Here is a 23,743-nt window from a genome sequence, read left to right as displayed (position 1 = left end):
GGTGGAGGTGGAGGTGGAGGTGGAGGTGGAGGTGGAGGGAAAGGGAATGGGGGGTGGAGGTGGAGATGGGGGGGAAAGAGGGAAGGGGGGGTGGAGGTGGAGATGGAGATGGGGGGGAAAGAGGGAAGGGGGGGGGAATGGGTGGTAGAGGTGGGGGGGGAGGGAATAGGGGGTGGAGGTGGAGATGGGGGGAAAAGGGAAACAGGGGGGAAATGGGTGGTGGAGGTGGGGGGTGGAGGTGGAGATGGGGGGGAAAGAGGGAAAGGGGGGGAAGGAGGTGGGGGTGGAGGGGATGGGGGAGAAGGGGGGTGGAGGTGGAGGGGGATAGAGAGAGGTAGAGAGATAGTGGAGTGAAGGGAGTGGCGGATAGAGAGAGGTAGAGAGATGGTGGAGTGGAGGGTAATGGAGATGGGGGGTGGAGGAGATGGGGGGTGGTGGAGGAGATGGGAGATGGAGGGGGAGGGGAAAAAGGGGAGATGGGGTGTAGAGAGAGGTAGAGAGATGGTGGAGATTGGGGGGTGGTGGAGGAGATGGGAGATGGAGGGGGAGGGGAAAAAGGGGAGATGGGGCGTAGAGAGAGGTAGAGAGATGGTGGAGATTGGGGGGTGGTGGAGGAGATGGGAGATGGAGGGGGAGGGGGAAAAGGGGAGATGGGGTGTAGAGAGAAGTAGAGAGGGGGTGGAGATTTGGGGGTGGCGAGAGGGAAGGAAATGGAAGGTGGAGGAGAAAAAGGGGAGATGGGGTGTAGAGAGAAGTAGAGAGATGGTGGAGGGAAAAAGGATGGTTACCTTGAGTGGGGGAGATGGGGGATGGACGGAAAAAGTGGAGGTGGTGGGGAGGAAGATGGTGGGAGGTGGAGATGGAGATGGAAGGGGGGTGACGAAAAAAGTGGTGGTGGAGGGGGGATTAACGGAAAAAGTGGTGGTGGTGGTGGTGGTGGATGGGAAATAGAGAAAGACAGAAATTATGGCAGCTTAACGGAATTTGGAGAAGGAAGTGGCTAGCAAAAGAGTGGGGAAATAAATGAGGAGGGTTGGTGTTGCTTTTATAGGATGTAGGGGGATTAAGGGTTAATTTTGGGTGTTTAGTGTATTAATGTGGTTTTATAAGTCAACATTATCCTTTTGCATTATTTGGAAGCATTTTTTCACTCCTTTGCCTTGAGGGATGTATCATGTATGGTTTTTCGTAGGGGGTTCTTTTTTTTTTCACACATGCAGGCACGTGCTCCGCTTTCACTTCAAGTGCTAACCTCTCTGGCAGCGGTGCCAAATGTTCTCTTTTTTACCCAAGTGTAGGTTCCGAGGGTGTTGGTCACCTACAGTCGTGTCATTGGTCGTTGTATCATAGGTGTTCACAAGTGTAGCATAGGTCCTCGGGTCATGTTCTGGTGAGAGGTATAGGCTAAGGTGTGGAAAGTAGATCTCATGCGTGCATGAATGAGAAAGAGGGCTTGATTATAACGATTGATGGAGGCTCTCGCCTCCATGGGAGTTTAAGGGTTTAGAAGGGGATTTCAGGGTTAGAAGTGGGGATAGGGTTGAGAGAGTTAACTAGGAGTTCCAGGGTTTAGAGGGGGTTGCAGGGTTTAGGAGGAGTCCAAGGTTGAGGAGTGGAGAGCTAGTCTCCTTTGCGGATTCGAGGGGTAAGGGTTGAGGAGAAGGGAGGGAGGAGGAGGAGAAGGGAGGAGGAGGAGGAAGGAGGAGGAGGAGAAGGAGGAGGAGGGAGGAGGAGGAAGGAGGAGGAGGAGAAGGAGGAGGAGGGAGGAGAAGGGAGGAGGAGGAGAGAGGAGAAGGGAGGGAGGAAGGAGCAGGAAGGAGAAGGAGATGGGAGGAGGAGGAGGAGGGAGGAGGAGGAGATGGAGGAGAAGGGAGGAGGAGGAGGAGGGAGGAGAAGGGAGGGAGGAAGGAGGAGGAGGAGGGAGGAGGAGGAGATGGAGGAGAAGGGAGGAGGAGGAGGAGGAGATGGAGGAGAAGGGAGGAAGGGGAGGAGGGAGGAGAAGGGAGGGAGGAAGGAGGAGATGGAGGAGGAGGATGAGGAGGAGGAAGGAAGAGGGAGGAAGGAGGAAGAGGAGGGAGTTCAAGGGTAGAGAGAGCAAGGGTAAGGGCATGCTAGAACACGTTAGTGTAAGAGAGCATGGACGCAATGGAAATCAATCGCATGAACACAATAGTGAGCTTGAACACTGAATCCCAAAGAGTGGGAGCTTCATTCCATTGAGAGATATTTATACATGTTGGTCTCTCCACTTTTGGGGCGGACCTTTTGGGTCTCTACACAAAGTAGGGGGACCTTTTGGGTCTCTACACAAAGTGGAGGGACCTCCGAAAGTGTAGGATTTTAGTTTTTCTCTCTCTAGGTCCTGCTTTTGCAAGTATGATTGGATCTTTTCTAGAGAGGATTTTGGCTATCCTCATCCTTTAAGATTTATCATACTATCTTTTAAGCTCAAGATTTTACAAGCGGAGCTTTGCCGCTACTCTACACACACAATGCCATCATAGTTGTTGTCCTAGACTACACTTCTGGCCCTTGTTGCCACAAGGTTAACAATGTGGCCTTTGTTTCGAGTCCTGGTGGTGGAAATAAGCTTGAGACGGAGTGCATGATACCCTCATCCACAACTTTTTCAGAAGTAGATTGCCTCCTTGGGCACCTCGAAAATTTTATGAGCCAGAGGAAGAGCCTGCTAGACTTCCTCATTCGTAGCTACATCAATAGATAATTGCTACTACCTACAAATTAACTCATAATAGAAGATTAAAGTACTTCTCTTGATCGCTCAAATGCAAGCCCTGCTACTCAATCTTGCACTTAGCAAGGTTATGCTTACAAAGCAATCATCTTTCACCGCTTGGAAGTCAAGCCATCTCTTGAATGCAAAACGGCAACACGCAAATCCAATGCATGCCAAAAAAATACTGAAAAAAACATGAATGTTAAAGGCATGAGTGAGTATCCTCTGGCAGCCTCAAGGAGGTGAAAGGTAAGACTTTGAACACAAAAAAGGCAACATCCATGAAAGGCAGTATGTAGTTCTAGCAGTGGCGCTACTCGGGGGTGAAACGATCCATCAGGCTCTAACTCAATGAGTGGCAGCCAAAACGTTTGTAGATTTAGGAGGGGCTGAGTCAATGGTATCAGATGGCAGAGCTGGAGTATGCATGAGCAAAGGGAGCTAATTAGCATGGGTGACTCATAAGTGCGTGAGAATGCGACTCAAAGCTGCGTGAGCGACCCAGAGTTTGCAGGTTGGTTCGACCATGGCATTTCGAGTGTGGGTGCATACGAAGCTGCTTCGCTACAATGTCTAGAGCAGCCAGCCAGCAAACCCTCCCTCCTTGATCACCCAACCTTACCATATTCATCGGTTTTTCAATGTCTTAAGGATGGAACGATCCGTGAATGTATCTCGTGATAGCTGGTAGAAGAGAGGCAGTATGTGGATAGTATGTGGACACCTTCAGGGTTGCAATTCTTGGCTTTGACCATAGGCTGTGATGTACTAATTTTGTTAATGCTTACCTTATGGGAAGTGATGTACTGATTTTGTTAATGTTTGGTTCTTGTATTCCTCTTTTTTACTTAATACATAATTTGGTTTTCTCCACACAAAAAAACCAATTTGCTACCATGTCTTCTAAGTTTGATTATTCATAAACTTTAGACGGGTTGCTTGTTCATGTCAACTCTGCATGCTGCTCATCTACTCGAGAGATGAGGAGTTTCTCCCAATCGCCTGTTGACAATAAATTTGGTAGCATAGCCTTCTTGGCTTCCTCCTTCCACTTTATCACATCTTTCTTAATTCCACAGCCTTGTCTCCTTCCATTAGTTGCCTTAGGTTCTTTTCCACTTCTTGCTTGCCTATCATCCCATCGTCCCCCCTCTTGAGGTCTAGCCCCACCTCCCATCCATCCACCATGCACCTGTTGTTCATCATCAAATATCCAAAATAAGGCCACCATAAATCTTATGGTCTCCAATTTCAAATCCCACTCATAGCTATGGCCTCCAACGTCGAATTCCATACAACATGCAATCAAAAATCCTTCCATCGCTTCATGGGATAGCACCCGTGGCTATAGTGCACATTATATGAAACATACTTGATACTTTACTCTCGTCAAGAAGCAAGCCTATCTTCTTGGAAAGGAGGTCGAAATTGGATCACCTAGAGCAGAGGGTGCTTGCTTGCCTTTAGACGTAATGCCAACTCCTCAAGATGCTCCAAGGGAAGACCATCAATGCTTCAGAGAGAGGCAAATACAATAGACGTTGGTGATTACTTGTCCAACCACGTTATGGACTTGTCTTCCTTTGGCCACAAAGATGGGGTCCAATAATTGGATCCACTTTCCCATTGAAGTATGAGTCTAGCAACAGAGGACCTACTATGTAGATATTGCAAACAACTTCCAATGCTTGGTGGTTGAGTCCTTGAAATGAATTGAATGTGATTAAGGCAGTTTCACCTAGTCTTGAGTTGATGGAGAAAGACATCAATCTTTGAGATCATAAGGGTCATAAAGCTCACGGAATGTATTTTGCTCGTGAAGCCGTAGAGGTGGTGCTCTAAGGGTCAAGAACTCAAGCGACATCACCAAAACTCTTTTGCTTTCTTCATTGTGTCTTTGTCTTTGCCATCACTTTCTCCCTGCTCTTGAAGAGATGCCACTGCCATTGCACCACCGCTTGGTGCTTGTACTACTTGAGCAGACTCCTCAGTGCTGGGCTCACTTGAGATGATGGAGTCAATGTTGGATGAAGGGGGATTGGAGATCGGATGTGCTATGGCTATGGCTATGGCTATGGCTAAGGTCGTCTCCTTGCTCTGCATGTTGCTATTGTGGCTGCATGTTGCTCAATCGACCTTGCTTCGCTGGCGATATCCTCCTCTTTTTCCTCTTCAAACCCTCTCTCAACTTCCTTGCCTACCTCATGGCGATATGTTGAAAGCTAAAAGCCAGCAGAGAGTTTTGAAAACCGAAAGCCCATCCAATTCGAGGGGCCACCAAATGTTCACTTGAGAATATGAGAATGGAAGTTGCCAACCTTTGCACTTATCGACAGTAAGAGAGAAACTGGAGTTGCGATTTGACAACCTAGAGAAACTTGAGAAACCTAGAGTGGCAAATCGATATAGAATTGGCTGATGGTAGAGGATTTTAGAGCATGGAAAGGACTCTGGAGCATGTCAAATGTAACTTTGGGGCGAGATGGAGTAGGTGATCGCAAGCGAACTCTGTAGCATAATTAGACGGGTCTGGGGGAGCTGGAGCAGTCACAGGACGAGGACTCGGAGAGCTAGAGTGGGAAAACTTGAGCGGGAAAACTAAACGTGAGAATTTGAAAATGGAGCATGGAGAGAGTTGCATCGAGAAATGGAGTGTGAAGGGGCAGCTGTATTGCAAGTGTGGCATTGAAGGAGATCCGTCTCCTTCAAGCCTCCACTTCGTCCATTCCTTCTGCCACGTGGCATGACTGCTTGCTCAAAGCATGCTTACATCCACTCCATCCTTCAACCACGTGGCACTCTTGAGCTCCCCTCAACTTCCTCTCCACACGACACATGGCACGTTCTTGCCTCCCTCTCTCCTTAATATATAGTAAGAATAAGAAAGATAAGATAAGATCAGATAAGAAGATAAATTTTCTTTTTGCCTGCAAAAAAATAAATCTTGGAATTAGAAACAAATTGAACACATTCAAGAAGCCTGCCCTGGCAAACTGAAAGCTAAGAGAGAGAGAGAGAGAGAGAGAGAGAGAGAGAGAGAGAGAGAGAGAGAAGAACAAGATGAATTTCATTCATGGTGCACGGAAAAGGGGGCGAATTGCGGAGAGAGAGAGAGAGAGAATAAGAAGAAGTAGAAAGGGGGAGAAAATGATGGGGCCATAAAGGAAAATTTAGCTTCAAGCGGAGAGAGAGAGAGAGAGAGAGAGGGGGGGGGAGAAAATGATGGGGCCATAAATAGAAATTTAGCTTCTTAGAGAAAGCGCCATCAATTAGGCCAATGCCCCCAGGGGCACACCAAAAAGCTAAAAAGAATACACCGGAGATGGTGTGTAGGAAGACTGCAGGAGATAAAGGAAGGAGAGAGAGAGAGGGGGGGGTGAGAGAGAGTAAAGAAAAGGGTGGAGGATTACAAAGGAAAGAATTAGAAAGTAGGGAGGTAGACCGATCATAAAATTTAGGACTTTCAGAAAAGTAAATTCTAAATTTTGGCTTTCATTGAACACACACAGAGGTCACTATACCCTTCCCCCTTGGGGTAGGCCAAAAAGAAGTTTAGAGAGAGAGAGACGAAGAAGAAAGAAGAAGAAGAGAGCGACAAGGGGAAGGCCAAAAAGAAGTTCAGAGAGAGAGAGAGACGAAGAAGAGAGAGAAAATGAAAAATTGGATTTTCCCTTCTTAGAGAAATGAAATGACATGATTAAGGCCTAAACCGGGGGCAGGCCAAAAACGAACTAATATCTTTTAGGTCTCGTACACCGTTTCATCTTTCGGTACAAAGATCAAGTCATCGATTTCACCATCACAATAAAGGTGGTGGGAATAGAACCCGCAATCTATTGTCGCATGCTGCATGCCTTGTCCACCAGCTCCCTTGGTGGTGTGTATTTGTTGAGGATGTGAACTGGAGCATTTACTGCTTCACTTCAGCAAGCTTTCGAGAGATCTCTCCCTTTGATTTGGTCAACTCCGTCTTTGCAACCGTCCGATGCTTTTGCTCAGCAACTCCATTCTATTGAGATGTGCGAGCGCAAGTAGGCTAACACGATCCTTCTTGCAGAAAATGTTATACAATATGATTGAGGGGCCAAGACGGGCCCCCCCCCTTATCTAGGCTCACTTTATTCTTGAAAATGGAGATACAAGACCAAGGTGCAATGCACCTTCCAAACTGATGAACTCAGTGAAAACCTAGGACCTAGATACAAGACTCAAGAGCATATGTACAAGGTAAACAACAAAAAGGAGGACTCCAAGCTCAAGTTTCAACTCTTGGCTTGCCCAATCCACAAGGAAGAAGCCTGCAACAATCACCACTTACATCCAACATTAGAGACAAGCACTAGTTTCTAGAAAGATAGTAGAAACAACATGAAATAGTGCTGTAAATGAGATAAACTTTGACAATACAGGCTCCCTTCCTAACTTGACCCTTTTGTAGATGAAGTCCTTGATGCCTCTGAAGCTACCTTGGGTGAGGAGAGTGTGGAAATGGGGCTGGAATGAGAACAACTTAGAAAAACAGCCTGTAGGCTAGAGAGAGAATGCTTTTATGGAGTGATAGCTGTAGAGAGAGAGTGCCAATGCTGATCCCAAGGGAGGAGATGTAAGAGAGGAGCTGCTGCTGTTCCAGAGGTGCACAGAAAGGCAGATTTCTGCAAGGGAAATGGGCTGGAAAAGTAGAGAGAAATTTTACAGTAGAGAGAGAAAGACTGCAGCAGGAGAGAGAAAGGGGCTATGGCTGCTCCAGGCTAGGAGAAGGAGAGAGGATGCTGCTGCTGTTCCAGAAGAGCTGGGAGGGGATAGATTTTTGGAGAGGAGGGGCTGGAACTGTAGAGAGAGAATGTGTTGTTGTAGAGAGAGAAAGTGCTGATGAGGTGAGAGAATGGCCTGGGGAGAAGCTGGTTGCACCCAAGGAGCTAGAGAGGTTCTGCTGCATCATCCAAAAGGAGAGAGAAGAAAAGTGATGAATTTTTCATGTGAGGAATGAAGGGGAGAGGCCTTCTTTTATAGGCTCAGCCCCCCCCCCCAGGCCTAGAGTGGAAGGTGGAAACTTGGCCCAGATTTTTGGTGGGCTGCAGTCCCAAAGAGGACAACCCACAACCTACCCCAAATCTACCAGATTTGGGGCCAAACACTTGGCCTGCATGCCCTGCCACTTGCCATGCATGCTGCCACATGTGTGGGACAGGTGGATTGACCTGCCAGCTCAAATTCCATGTGGCAGCTTGCCACGTGTCAGCTACCACGTCACTCCCAAAAACCTAAAATTTCAAAGTTGTCAGAATTTAATTTTGATCGCACCCACGGGTTCCTAACAGCTTAGACTATCTATTGACGTACTCTAAGGTCATAATTGAGCCATACTAAGCTCATTTGTTTGTCGTCTTATCTTGTATCTCCATTACTCTTGGCATGCTACCAGGCCCACACCCAAAGCTCAGGGAACATTCTCTTGAATGGTTCCTAGGTCGGTATGCAATCTGTGCATTTGATTGGTCCCATGTTTGGGTACTCAGGTGGGGTGTGGTTTCTAGATGTCCCTCTCAAAGAGAGGCCATCACTCTTGTGGGTCACTAATGCCCATAACCCCAAGCAAGGGGGTCCACCCTCAGATGCTAGACCTAGTCCCCATTGTCCGTAACTGAACAGTAGGAAAACTTTTGATTTCTTAATAAGCATACTATTGAAAAACAAGAAGAAATAGTACCAAGCAAGTGGATACATGTTGAAGCAGGATGACATTCCCTCCCAGCAAAATGCCAAATAAACCTTCGGTAATATGAGCATAGGCCTAGAAAAGACCTTACCTCATGGGCATTCTTCAAGTCAGGCCACTCTACAATTGTCTGTATGTTGGCTGGGTCCATACTTACACCTTCTCGTGAGATAATGTGACCAAGATAGTGAATCTCAAGAAGAAAGAACTCACTTTTCTTCTCATTGATGTGAAGAGCATTTTTAGCTATGATTTGAAATACAATCTTTAGATGTTCCTTATGCTCTTCCTCATTCTTGCTGAAAATGAGGATGTCATCAAAGAAGACGGCAGTTAACTGTTTATAGTTCCTGAACAACCATTCCATCAGTCGATTGAACGTGGCTGGGGCATTAGTAAGGCCAAATGGCATTACCATATATTCATACAGCCCAAATGTGGTTCGGAAGGCTGTTTTATGAATGTCCTCGGTACAACTCATACCTGATGGTAGCCACTCTTAAGATCTATGCGGCTGAGAATTTCAAATCCTCCTAAACGATCAAAGATATCATCTATACGAGGAATTGGGAAACGATTCTTAACCGTCTGTTTGTTTAAGGCTCTATAGTCTATGCACATCCTGAAGGTTTTATCCTTCTTTTGGACTAGTAAGACATGAGAGCAAAAAGAAGAACTACTGGGTTGGATCAATCCCTTGTCCAAGAGTTCTTGGACTTGCTTGAAGATTTCATCTTGTTGAGATTGACTAACTCTATATGGGGCTCTATTTGGAGGTGAAGACCCTAGAACTATGTCAATTTTGTGATCCTCTGGTCTCTCAGGAGGGAGGTGACTAGGAAGTTCCTGAGAGAAGCAACTAGAGAATTCCTGAAGGAAATCTAATCTTTCTTTTGTGAGAGGATCTGACTTTTCTTCACTTGGTTGCTTATCGCGTACAAACACTAGAAAAGAACATACTCCTTTCTTAAGCAAATTGGGAGATCGTGCATGACTTACCATAGGAATGGTGTTTCCTAAAACTCCCGCTGTAATGCTCACATCTCTACCCTTATGTTGGAGGGTTAGAATATTCTTCACATAATCGATTCGGGGGTTGACTTGCTTATGCCAGGGCATGCCGAGAATTACATCTGATCCTTGAAGTGGTGCCACCATGAAGGGTAGATGATCCAAGTACCCCCCGAAGCTTGCCGATGATGGGGTTCACCTTCTCTTCTTGGTTCTTGAAGGCTACAATTGCCTCCAAGGCTTCTCCTTTATCCTCTGGGGCTATCCCCAAGTTCTGTGCCATCTCATGAGAAATAAAGTTGTGAGTAGCTCCACTATCGAACAAAAACAAAGCGGATTGATCCTTTACCTGACCCCATGTTTTCAACAAACTATGGGTGTCATTTACAGCTCCCTTTTCTGGAGGTGCTTCCACCTTGTTAACTACCAAAACTGGCTTTTTGAGGGCTACTTCTTTGTTGCTGTTGTTTTTGGCAGCTTGAGGGCATTCGTAGAAGTTGTGGCCTCGATCGCCACACTTGAAACACTGCCCTTTGGAGTAATACTTTTGCTTCTGTTGTGGAGACAATGAGGTGAAAGTGCGGGCTGCTTTCTTTGAAGGAGGCTGGCTGGCTGACTTTTGCTCTTTTGGTGCGTCCTTTGCTGTCTCCTTACCCTTTTGTTCCTTGGAAGAGGTTCCCTGGGACTTCCACTTATTGTTGCTGCCATTCCGCTTGTTGGAGAAAGATTGTTTCTTCTCCACCTTCAAGGCGATGTTGATGGTGTCTTCAAGAGAAGTAGGAGTGGCAATGTCCACCTCATGCTGAACGATATACCGTAGGCCAGCAAAGAACTTCCTTTGCTACTCTTTTTTATCCTTCCTACTGAATGCTTGAACTTTTAACAAAGTATCCCAAAAACGATCAACATACTCACTGACTTTCTCTTCTTGGCATTGGTGGAGGATGTCCCACTGCACCATTGTATCTCTCTTAAACTCCTTAGGCAGGAAGTGCCTCATCAAGTTCTTCTTGAAGTGCTTCCAGGTGTGGGCTTGCTGTCCAATGTTGACCATAGCTGCCCACTAGAGTGAAGCACGGTCTTGCATGTGCAGGACGGCAAACCGGATCTTCGCCTTGTCTTCGTACTCATCCCCCTCAAAGAAATACTCGAGGTCTCGGATCCAGGCCAGTAAGACCTCGGGCTTGCCCTCTCCCTTGTACTTGGTAAACTTGAAGAGCTTATCTCCAAGAGGTACCTTATGCTTTTATGCTTTGCATACCTTCGTCTCTGTGGACGTCTCGAAGGAGATGGACTCCGATGATGCCGTCTACCTCGAGGAGGGGAAGAAGAGGATGATCTTCCCTCCTTATTAGAGTTGGTGTTGTCCGCACGGCCTCTTCCTTGGGATTGGGGCCCTATGTCATGAGTTTCTGCTTGGCTGCTGTCCAGCACTTGAACCTGTTGAGCAATGTTTGCCAAGAGAGTACTCAACTCATGCAGGTTAGGAGGAGGGTTAGGTCCATTGGCTGCCATGATGACAAGATGACTCAATGAAGGAGAGACTCAACAAGAGAAAGCACAGAGTACAGGACCACTGCCTAAGCTCTGATACCAATGTAAACTACTCGGTGCTTTCTATCAATTCAGACAACGGATTTTGCAGAGGCGTTTGAATGAGATGATTGCGAGTTGCCAAACACATATACTTGAACTTAAGAGTTTGCAATTAAGCTGGAATTAAGACTTATACAGCTTAAACACAAAGTGACATCATTGGAAAATGCAATATGATTGAGGGGCCAAGACGGCCCCCCCCCTTATCCAGGCTCACTTTATTCTTGAAAATGGAGATACAAGACCAAGGTGCAATGCACCTTCCAAACTGATGAGCTCAATGAAAACCTAGGACCTAGATACAAGACTCAAGAGCATATGTACAAGGTAAACAACAAAAAGGAGGACTCCAAGCTCAAGTTTCAACTCTTGGCTTGCCCAATCCACAAGGAAGAAGCCTGCAACAATCACCACTTACATTCAACATTAGAGACAAGCACTAGTTTCTAGAAAGATAGTAGAAACAACATGAAATAGTGCTGTAAATGAGATAAACTTTGACAATATAGGCTCCCTTCGTGACTTGACCCTTTTGTAGATGAAGTCCTTGATGCCTCTGAAGCTACCTTGGGTGAGGAGAGTGTGGAAATGGGGCTGGAATGAGAACAACTTAGAAAAACAGCCTGTAGGCTAGAGAGAGAAAGCTTTTATGGAGTGATAACTGTAGAGAGAGAGTGCCAATGCTGATCCCAAGGGAGCAGATGTAAGAGAGGAGCTGCTGCTGTTCCAGAGGTGCACAGAAAGGCAGATTTCTGCAAGGGAAATGGGCTGGAAAAGTAGAGAGAGAAATTTTGCAATAGAGAGAGAAAGACTGCAGCAGGAGAGAGAAAGGGGCTGTGGCTGCTCCAGGCTAGGAGAAGGAGAGAGGATGCTGCTGCTGTTCCAGAAGAGCTGGGAGGGGGCAGATTTCTGGAGAGGAGGGGCTGGAACTATAGAGAGAGAATGTGCTGTTGTAGAGAGAGAAAGTGCTGCTGAGTTGAGAGAATGGCCTGGGGAGAAGCTGGCTGCACCTAAGGAGCTGGAGAGGTTCTGCTGCATCATCCAAAAGGAGGGAGAAGAAAAGTGACGAATTTTTCATGTGAGGAATGAAGGGGAGAAGCCTTCTTTTATAGGCTCAGCCCCCCCCTAGGCCTAGAGTGGAAGGTGGACACTTGTCCTAGATTTTTGGTGGGCTGCAGTCCCAAAGAGGACAGCCCACAACCTGCCCCAAATCTACCAGATTTGCGGCCAAACACTTGGCCTGCATGCCCTGCCACTTGCCATGCATGCTGCCACATGTGTGGGACAGGTGGACTGACCTGCCAGCTCAGATTCCATGTGGCAGTCTGCCACGTGTCAACTGCCACGTCACTCCCAAAAACCCTAAAATTTCAAAGTTGTCAGAATTTAATTTTGATCGCACCCACGGGTTCCTAACAGCTTAGACTATCTATTGACATACTCTAAGGTCATAATGGAGCCATACTGAGCTCATTTGTTTGTCGTCTTATCTTGTATCTCCATTACTCTTGGCATGCTGCCAGGCCCACACCCAAAGCTCAGGGAACATTCTCTTGAATGGTTCCTAGGTCGGTATGCAATCTATGCATTTGATTGGTCCCATGTTTGGGTACTCAGGTGGGGTGTGGTTTCTAGATGTCCCTCTCAAAGAGAGGCCATCACTCTTGTGGGTCACTAATGCCCATAACCCCAAGCAAGGGGGTCCACCCTCAAATGCTAGACCTAGTTCCCATTGTCCGTAACTGAACAGTAGGAAAACATTTCATTTCTTAATAAGCATACTATCGAAAAACAAAAAGAAATAGTACCAAGCAAGAGGATACATGTTGAAGCAGGATGACACGATGCTAGTTGATCCCTTACCACTTTGACTTTTGTCAAGTGGTCATGTAAAGACTCTCCCTCATCCATGTGCATATTGAAAAGATGGTGTTGGAGAGTCAAGATACGAGAAGATTTATTATTCTCGTACAAGTCCTTCAGAGTGGCCCATGTCTCCATTGACCTTTCAGCCATCCGAATATGAGGAATCACAAAGTCCGCTGTCGTCCCTATGACTAGAGCAAGTACTTGGGCATCTCTGTTCTCCCATGCTTCGAGTTCATCTTTGTCCATCTACAACTTCCTCTGGCCTTGTGTCCACTTGAGCTTCCACAGCGTCCTGGCAACAAGGTGACTCTAGATCTTTACCTTGCAGATGGGGTAATTTGTCCCATCTAGCTTCCCAGACGCTCCAAAGTTAGGGATGTATACGAGGGAACATGACTGGCGGAAAGAGTATGAAGAGTAGTGGCAGAAGAAGCTTTTGAGTTCGACATGTCTGTTGGAAATTTCACACAGCAAAATAGAAATGTGGTAGATGAAATGGAACTATGCAAACCTTGTGAATCAGAGTCGCTTTCTTGAAGAACTCCTTCCTATGATGTGAGAGCATCTAGAGCTGAGAACCGCGCTCAGATACCATGTTGGAAATGAGGGATAGAAGCACTCTAACCTCTCAACCTCTGTATGGAATAGGAATAGCTCGGTCTCACTTACACAATGTGCAGACCACGTAAGAGGACCTCACTAAGAGTGTTGGCAGCATGCACAAGAGAGACAGAGTATGCGAGAACTTAGATATATTCTTCCACATGATGGTGGGCAAAGCAGAGCACAAGAAACCAGCAAAGGGCTGGAAATCTAGGATGAGAAACTCTCCTCCTCTTGCTCCACGTTGCTGTGTTGCTTCAGTGGATGATGCAAAATGAGGAGTGGAGGGGGCCCTTTTATAGGCCTATTGTTAGTTGAAGCAAGCCGACTAGTGAGGGGGCCGGTCCCTACCCTAGATTGACTCATAAGAGGCCATCTGGCCGATCAGCCAGGTTGGCTATGAGGCCTACCAGGCAGCCCTATAGACGGGGCTCTTGGCTGCCCTTATGTGTTGCTCCTTTGCAGCCTGCATACCCTCCAGGGAGAAGGCGAGGTGGCAACCTTTCTCTGTCCACAAAACTTGGACTGAGATCCCTCCCAGCCTCCTATGATCAGATGCCCCTTTGTCCCCACAATCAAGGGCTCACATATGGGTGCATTGATCTCTAACATGTAGCACTCGTGGGTAAGAATGTATGTTGTTGACCCCCTTTTTACAAGTCTGAATGTTTCAATATTCCATGTGCATGTCTCCATAATTTAATTATATTTGATGAGTATTTATTTAATTTCCTGAATCTTACATATGCCATGTAAGATGCATGATTTTGAAAATCTCTTCTTTTGCTCAAATATGTTGTTACATGCTTGATGAGTAATTACCCCAAGGATTGGAATTTCGGACCTTTTTGTGTACGTTTTATTGTTTAATATGTCCCCCTAGAGATTTTTTAAGTTTAAAATCCCATTAATTAGTCTTTGCCTTACCTTTGTGATGAAATATTAAGATAAGCTATGTTGCTTGAATTAAACGTAAGCCCCTCGTGATGAGATATCTTGCTTTCCCACTTGCGTTTGAGATGAGATCTCGCTTCCCCTCTATAATAACTCCTTGTGTCTGGCTTTGTCCTCCTCTCTCTCGACCTTCCCTGCCTCCACGTCCTCTCGACCTTGCCTCAATCCTCTCTCCTCTTGCTTCCTCTCTCCCTCCACCTTCGTCTTGATGTCCCTTTCCCTTTCTTTCTTCTTGATCTTTGCCTCATTGCCCCCTTCGCGATTGCTCTCTCCCTATTGGTATGGTGTGCACCAGCTTCTCATCTGCCCGTATCACTTCAGCTCATTCATCATTATCTCGATTGTCTACCATCACCCTCTCCCTCGTTGGCTCCAAAGTAGTGGCTGCCATATACAGTTGTAGGCTCATTAAAGTGTAAATGGTAATTTTAGATTTCCATTAATTTCAAAAGTTTTTTGAATTTTTTGTGCTTTTAGACATGCTAATGTTAATAACTCACTGGTATATTGTCCCCTAAGAAGTGTAGGAAAATGTCGTTATTCGTAGGAGGCTTGTAGATGTTCAAAATTTTGTAAGCTTGATTTTTATTTGCAACATGCACTTATGTAATTTCTATGCCATCATGCTCTCGAAGTATTGTACATTTGTTTAGCAAAATACAAGATCCTATAGAGGAAAGTTGTCCAATGCTCTAAATTTTAGAGGCATGAAGCTTTAGCTCAAGTTTCTTGTAAGCAATGATATCTGAGTGTATTAGATTTTGTATTTCTTGTATGTCAATTTTGTATTTTGTCAAAGGTCTTGTGTTTAAATATTGAACAATTACGTTCAATGTTTGTGTATTGGGATCTAGTTCTTTTATAGTTTGTCATCTTGATGTAGTGTTCAATCTTTCAATTTCATTTTGGACATCTTTGTCCATGTTAAAACCTTTCTTTTGTAGTAGTTCTAGCAAATATAAATTGTCAAAAAATTTTGACATGCGAGATTGAAGTGTATGCAAAGCCATGTGCACCTACACCCTTTGGTGAGAAAGCTACTTTTTCCATAGTGAGTCCTCGTGCTCTATTATTGTTCTTTTATAACCACACGTCATATAGAAAATTGCTCTCTTGTGAAAATGTTTGTTTAAATGTTCCTATTTGAACACATTCTTGGTTTATGTATATGGTGTATGCATTTGTGTTATTGTGTCTTGTGTTCATTCCTACGTCTAATCATGGCCTTGCCCTCTTCCTTTCTCCACAACTAATTAATGGAAAATTTTCAATTTTCATATGATGGGGCACCTATCTCACCTATGGTATTCACACAATTTCTCTACCATTGTATGTGGACATGATTATGAAGACTCCATCTGTCCTATTCACAAGTCCATCTTGTTGGGTTTTATTTCCTTAATATAAATCAATGAGTATTTCGTCTTTTATTTCGATAATTCTTCCAAGTCCGTCTGTCGCCTTAGGGACTGGCAATATTTTGGAGCTATGACATGGTTTTTTTGTGATATGACATTGCTTTTAGGACATATCACTTTCCCTTTGCGATTTGTAGGACATACTCATTGTGTTTGTTCATTTGCAAGTTTGTGTAGAACAATTGTGCGAATGTATGATCTTGTGGTGGTTGATGCAAACATTTGTTGTTTATGTAATCTATTTATGAGTGCATTTTCGAAAGCTTTTATGAAGTCATTATCGTTTTTTGTTGTCTCTAGGTGATAATATTTTGCTTTGGTTGTCCAATATGTGTTAGCCATGGAGTCCAATGTGTACTCATTGCTTTTGAAGACCCATGTGTCTTTCATAGGCTGTTTGATAGAAATTCCATAAGTGATGATATCTATATCTCCAAAGCACTCATTATAATTTCTTTTCAAGGAGCACATCCACATGCCTATCAAAGTTTCAAGTTCTCCTATCACTAGGGATATTTAATGAAAATGTAGTAATTGTACTTTTTTATATAAAATAGCGAGCTCAAAAAATGAGTAATTGTACTTGTTTGTATAGGGAGCTCAAAGTATCTAGGTTTTCTCTTGGCAAGGAAGTTAGGTTCTTGTTGTGTATTGGTATTGATGATTGACAAGCTGCAATGGGATGGAGGCAACAAACACATCACCAGCTTCAAGCAAGACATCATCATTGGCAACTGGTTTGCTAATGATTGACAAGTTGATGTGTTAGGGAGATAGTTGGCGTTTCATTGGCAAGAGGCTTACGAATGATCGGGAGGTTGATGTGGCACGAAGGCGGGTGACACATCATCAACATAGGTTGTCATCAACTTGCCAATGATTGGCAAGCTGCTTGTCTAGGAGTTACATTGCATTGGCATTAGGAGACATGTCATTGGCATGACAAGCACATGAGGCTTGTCAATGATCAAAAAGCTGGTGCGGCATGGAGGCAGGCATCAAATCATTGACATGAGGCTTGTAGATGGAGGCTTGACGATTATCAGGTAACACATCATCGCCATGAGGCTTGATGATTATTAGGTAACACATCATCAGCATGAGGCTTGACGATTATCAGTAAGCTGACATGGCATGGGGGTGGGTGACACATCATCGGCATGAGGCTTGATTATCAGGTAACACATCATCGCCATGAGGCTTGACGATTATCACGTAACACATCATCAGCATGAGGCTTGACGATTATCAATAAGGTGACATGGCATGGGGGTGGGTGACACATCATCGGCATGAGGCTTGTCGATGATCGACAAGCTGACATGGCACAGTTTTTGAGACTCATCATTGGCAATTGGCTTGCCAATGATGAACTAGCTGACATGGCACAGTTTTTGAGAAGATAGGCAATACATCATCGACATGAGGCAATACGTAATTGGCAATTAGCTCTTGATAAAATATCATGGCAAGGTGTTGTGGTTAGTAGTCATGTGAGTAGAGTCTTGTGAAGCATTGTGTTGGTAGATGCTCTTGATGTAATCTAGGGATCCTCCTACAAGCCTCGTAGGGATGCAAAGAATCCATCTATGACATTCCTTCACTGTTTCTTCCTCACTTGCAATAATATCTTAGTTTAGCTTTCATAATTCTTTCTTATTCGTAGTATTCGGGTGTCTCTCTTAGTTTTGGCATGTGTAGAGTCTAATTTCATTTCTTTAGTGATATCAGAGCAGAGGTGGGGATGATGTCTAAGTCTGAATCGACTATCAAGCTGGTCACTTTCAACAGATCAAAATTTCCAACTTGGCAACTGCAATTCCAACTTTACTTGATGGAAAATGGCCTTTGGTTGATTGTCTAGAGAATAGAAAAGAAGCCTAATGGCAAGGTAGCTCGAGATGCATCAAACAAGACCACTGAGTGGGAAAATGGCAATGAGAAGGCCCTAGGTATACCTGGGTCTACGCACGGTGGAAGGTAATCCTTCTTTGGACCTTAGTAGATCTACATGCGAAAATTGGACGATGGTGGAGATGTTTGGTTCCCAACTTAGGAACTCAAAAGTCCTCTTAAATCAAGAACAAAAATGAAAAAGGAAGTTACATTGCAATAATTTTGTTAGTCTAAAAATGAAAGAGGAAGTAACATTGGGAGAAGACGCCAGCCGTATGTGAATGCCATAGTCAGAATTCTGCGAGTCAATAGTGATTTAAGTTTGGCATAAATTATCTCCTCGTCAATAGATAAGGAGCGTTGCAAAGTTGTGAATGTTGATGAAGAGCAAGTCTCCATGAGCAGAGTGAGGATGACCAGAAGAAGCTATAGTGCAGGCAATGCGGGAAGCCAAGACATCCATAAGGAGAAATTTTGCTTCAAGAAACGGGATGACACCAAAAGAGAAAATAAGGAAGCTGCAAAGATTAAAGAATCGACTCATATGGTGACTGAATGGTTCACATGGTTGTGTGATGTTAGAGACACAAGTTTTGACGACAATGATTTTTAATTCTACTACATCTAGGCTAGTTTAGAATAGACTTTTTGGTAGTATGCTGTGCATCTCTCCTTCTTTGAAAATTGGAAGGGTTTTGGGGTTGCTATTTTGAAACTATCTGCTCTTTGTGTTTTGAAGGAAGTTTCCTTTTGGCACTAGAGATTCTGATTTTGTAATGAAAGCTCTTGCTATTTGGGTTTTCAAGTTTTTTTGGATATCTCATTTCAAGTCTTTGGTCCTTGTGTCCTTTCTTCGACTCGAGGAGGGTGTTGAAGATGGTGCAAACGTTGCATGGAATAAGGTCGCTTTGGAGATGTGGAGTCTTTTGCATGGAGTTGAGTGGACGTCAACTTTGTAAAACTGATAGATTTTGGCGAAGCATTCTTCCTCATTTTGTGGGTGTTATTACCTTGGCTTCTTCTATGGATTCTCCATGATTTCGTCATCGGTTGTGATTGAGGTGTCCTGGTTAGTAGTTGTGTGTAAAGCAGTTTTGTGAAGAATTGTGTTTGTAGATGCTCTTGGTGTAATCTCAGGATCCTCATTCAAGCCTCACAGGGAAGTGGAGGATCAATTTCCTCACTCTCTTCCTCACATGCAATAATATCTTAGTTTAGTTTTTCATGGTTCTTACTTATTCATAGTATTCAGGTTTCTCTCTTAATTTTTGCATGTGTGTAGAGCTCATTTTCATTTCTTCATGTTTGTAGTGTTCATGATATCCTTGCCTACGAGCTTTGTGTTTTTGCATCATACCCTTGCGCAAGCGAATCTATATGGATTATATCACTTGTTGAATAAGTACTTTTATCTATTTGAAAATAGATTTGGTATATTTTGAATGAATTTTAAGGGCTTATGCATTAATCCCCATTTTACAATGTCAGAGTATACTAAATTCAATTTACCAATTGATCTTGGTGACCCGAAGTACAATGTGGGAGGTTTAATTCTTCATTATGCTTATATAGTGAAATAGCCCTAATTGCCTCTAATTCTCACATGATGCTACAAATTTCACTCGTGTCTCATATTCAATTATTTGTTTTTCACTAATCAAAGTATGTGTTAATGCATGAGTGTGAATATTATCCTCCTTGTTTCGTTCCATCATTTGTTGTTGACTTTGTTCCTCAATATCATTTTGTATCTGTTTTAGCATTTGCACATGTTGTACCATTCATTGTTTATAGATATACTATGAGTTTGATATAGAGGAGTTTTTATGAGTGAGTGCATCACAATCATAAATATTTTGTACATTTCCAATAAGATAACTTGGCTATCGCTCCATTTTCCAAAAATCATCATCATCATCCAAAAATCATGGCAAAATGTTACGTATCTTTGTTGTGATGCTACCATATTGGCCATTGAAAATGATTTCTCTTATTTGTGTGAAAGTTATTCTTGGTGATACTAAGCATTCTCTATTTCATTCACAAATTTGGGCTAGCAATAAAGTATTTATGGAGCCTATTTCTTTGTATAGTATTTTGCATTCTTTACATATTCAATATTCCTTTGCCTCAAATAAAGAATCATGGATTTTGTTCCTTACTCTAATCCTCTCAAAAGTTTTTTTCTTCAAAAGGAAGTTCTTTCTAGAAAAAAGTAATCACTCATATAAAAAACATTCACAACATGGTGTGTCTTTTGCAATATGTGGTTTGAAGGAGTCCCAAACATTGATATATACTTGCCTTGAATCATCTTTAGCACTTTTTAAGTCTTATATTTTCTGTATAATTGTATGTATGGATATTTTTGTATTTGAAAATTTCTTTTTGAAGATAGTAGCTATTTGTCCTAATCTTTTCTGTTATAGTTTCTTCCAAAGTGGCTTCTAGATGTCATGTCCAAAAATTTCTTTTATGGAATTACTTTTGGGAAGTACATGGAAAGATTAACATGTTTGATTATTGTATTAGATTTATTTTTGTTGTAGACATTTTTTTGTAATTGATGTGTTTGTGAATTATAGTTTTTAAAACCTTTTAGCACACTTTTTTGAATATCATACTTTATTTTACCAACAATAGCTTTTCTAAAAGCATCTTTTGGGTACATGGAAGTTCAACATGTATGAGAAGTTTCAAAAAATGCATTTTTAAACTTGTAGTCAAAACAAAATGCATATTAGCACCTTTTATTTCCATTTGAATTATTGATGTGATTTTTTAACAAAAAATAACAATTTGAGATGAAAAGAAGTATATTGTACATGCAAATAATGTTAGTTTAACAGAAAAGAAATATCTATATTATCAACAATTCAAGACATGAAATCCAAAGTAAAAAAACTTGAAAATTTTGCAAATTTACTCACCTTTGACTACTATTGAAGTTGTTTATGTAGAAAATAGACTTAAAAAGGAATTAAGGAAAATTTAAACCAAATTTGGTTTAGCCTTTGCAACAACAATGTTTTTAGCCTTGAATTATTTGGATAGTTTAAGCAAAAGAAAAGTAGAAAATGTAAGCAATCATTATATTCATTGCATTGTATTTTCAAATGTATGCCATGTTGAAAAGAAAGACCTATTTCAACGACTTGAGTCTTGAAAATTGAATTGAAAAATCACTCCTTCACAATGCATTACTTTAAGGTAAATGTAAAGATACTAGACAGTTTAGCAAACCGAAGGTAATGGACATGACCGCTTTAGTGGAAACCAAATATTTGGAACATGCGTAAGATAGAAAAGGTAAGTTATGAGAGAAAAAACTTTGCAACATGAAAACACTTAAAAGCCGAGTAATTTTAATGAAACGCAATAACCAAGGAAGTTTGCTTGAATTATCTTTGAAATGTACTCCATGCGAGGATAGATAAATGAACCAATAAACTTGGTAGTTTTGAAAATATAAAGGAAATTCCTTCTTCAAAAGTATAATGTTGAGAAACAATATCTAAAATAAGCTTAGCTTTGGTAGGGATGAATGAGATGACATGGCCAAACATAGTGTTCAAGAAGCAACCTTCCATATTCTTGCTAAGAAGCCATGACATTAAGAAGTGGGTTTTCCCTTCAAGCATCTGCATAAATGGTGATGTGAGTTGAACCTTATTAACCAAAGTATCCTTGAAAGTAACTTTGAATTCAGTTCCTTCAAAAGTAGTTATGACAGCTTTGAGCTCAGGAAATTTTGGCAATGTTGTGCTTTTTTCATAGATCGTACAAGATACTATATCTAGTTCCTAGGAATTTTATTCTCTTTGCAAGTGATGCACACAAACTCATACAAGGTTGAATTGATTCTAACCACTAAGTACCTAAAAATGTCTTATATAGTTGTATAGAAAATAAATACAAATTTTCTTAAAAAAGGAAGAAAAGCGATTGGAGATGCGGAATCCAAATGAAATTTAGCAAAAAACGTAGAAAAACATATCATACCTAGTTTCCATAGCCTATTTGTCATATGTGAGCCAAGAAACCTTGGATAAGTTGGCTAAAATTGGATGGATCCTTAACGGGTACGATGATTGTGGCATGAAGCATATTAAGCACTATAGCTTGGGTATTCCTTTTGCAGCCCATGTTGCGAAGAGCAAATTGACACTCTCCAAAAGTTTTAAACTTCTCAACTACTTCAAGAAATTTGATTTCCTATTACTCCAAAATGTAAGGTATGCCCAAGACTATTGGTTCTTGTAACAGGAGATAAATTTTTAAGAGTGAACAAAACTGTGAGACAAATTTTCAACATTGAATTATTAATGCTTCTTCAACTTTCATAATCATTGTTTGAAGTTCTCAATTTGGCAATAATAAAGTATCATTTTTAATTTGGAGATTTCAGTTAATTTTCAGCAATATTTTGTACCACTTTAATTTTTGCTAAAGTTAGATATGATGTGAAAGTCAGATAATAATGCACACAGGAGGTTTAAAATGCTACTAGTTTCTATTTTTGATTACATATTTTTACTTTGTTGATATATTAAAATGTAGAAACAAAATGAGATTAGTAGAGCTAGATATTATGTCAATAATATGTAATTCTAATATTATTGAGAAATGAACATTATATTGTCGAAAAATTATGTCATAGTTTTGTAGACATTCAAACTAGAGTACGAAGTTGTGCTAAAAAATATTAGAACTTTGGTTGAGGACTGATATTTTATTGTTGTAAGACTCAAAAACTTTAAACAGTGATTATGAAAGGCCAACCAACATTATTAAAAATTTCACTGTCAAAAACTAAATGTTTACCCGTATTATATATGTGCATGCAATTAAATCTACATTTCGAGTACAAAAGAGTTTGCAACCAAAGCATGACTGTATACATTAACATTTGAGAATTTCATGGCAAGGACAGCTAGGTGTAGCAACAATCATGATTGCATAAAACAAACCCATCTGTAAATACTCATGTCAGTAAAGAAAATTGACCGACACAAATCAGGTCCAAACTTCCATCGATTACACAAAACAAGGAAGAAAAGACTCTAAAAGCACCCTCAACCAAAAAAATTTTTGAATGAAAGATGCATCAAGGAGGAAATGCTATTCATTCAGAAAACTAACGATGCCCCAAATCGATTCTTAGAATCCCTCACTTGGATATCTCTCTCCCTGCCTACAACTTGCATGCTGACTTGATGAACTTTGCTTTAAAATGGACACATTGTGAAAATAGTAACAATAGAAGAGAAAATGATTATATTTTCAAGAAAAGGAGTTGCCTAGTGCAAACCAATTGAAAGGACGTTTGGCGCCAAGCTACACTTAACAAAATTGGCATTGCCACCACCAAGCACGCTCAACTAATCAACTAAATTAGGCATGCAAACCTGCCTCTCTTGGACATCCGAACCGCTAAAGCTTCCCATTGTAGTCCAATGCGAAAGTGCTTGGTAGGTTAGTTTGGAGGCTGTCCTAGTAATGCCCAATTGAGGAGCACAAAATTGCGTTCCCAATAGGGCCGTGTAGGGCTTGCTTTTGACATGTCATCCAGGTGGGGATTGTTGTGGCAATCCCACTTACGTAGCTGCTATGAGCAGGAACGGCCTCTTAGGGTGGGTTCAGATAGCTGCCCCATGGAGGAGGAAATATAATTGGAGGATAACTGCCGAGTGTGGTGGCTCACACCACCCGACGATCATCACGCTACTACTTTATGTCACCAATGTGTGATTGGTGAGGAGATGGAATGGGCCACTCTTCATGGGCCAGACACAAGTGTTCGGGCCCATCTCTCCTATAGGGCCAACTAGCAGAGCAGCCTTCACACTACCTTTTGGAGGATGGTTCAATTCACATCAAGGTCCTCTTGCAGCCGTTCGATTTGTATGCTTTTCTTTTTGCGGTCGCATCGCCATGAGCAAG

This window comes from Dipteris shenzhenensis, chromosome 26 (genome assembly GCF_047967505.1).
Source record: "Dipteris shenzhenensis isolate YYH24624 ecotype China chromosome 26, Dip_SZ_1.0, whole genome shotgun sequence".
In the NCBI taxonomy this organism is placed as follows: Eukaryota; Viridiplantae; Streptophyta; class Polypodiopsida; order Gleicheniales; family Dipteridaceae; genus Dipteris; species Dipteris shenzhenensis.
Note: the sequence above shows the minus strand (reverse complement) of the source record.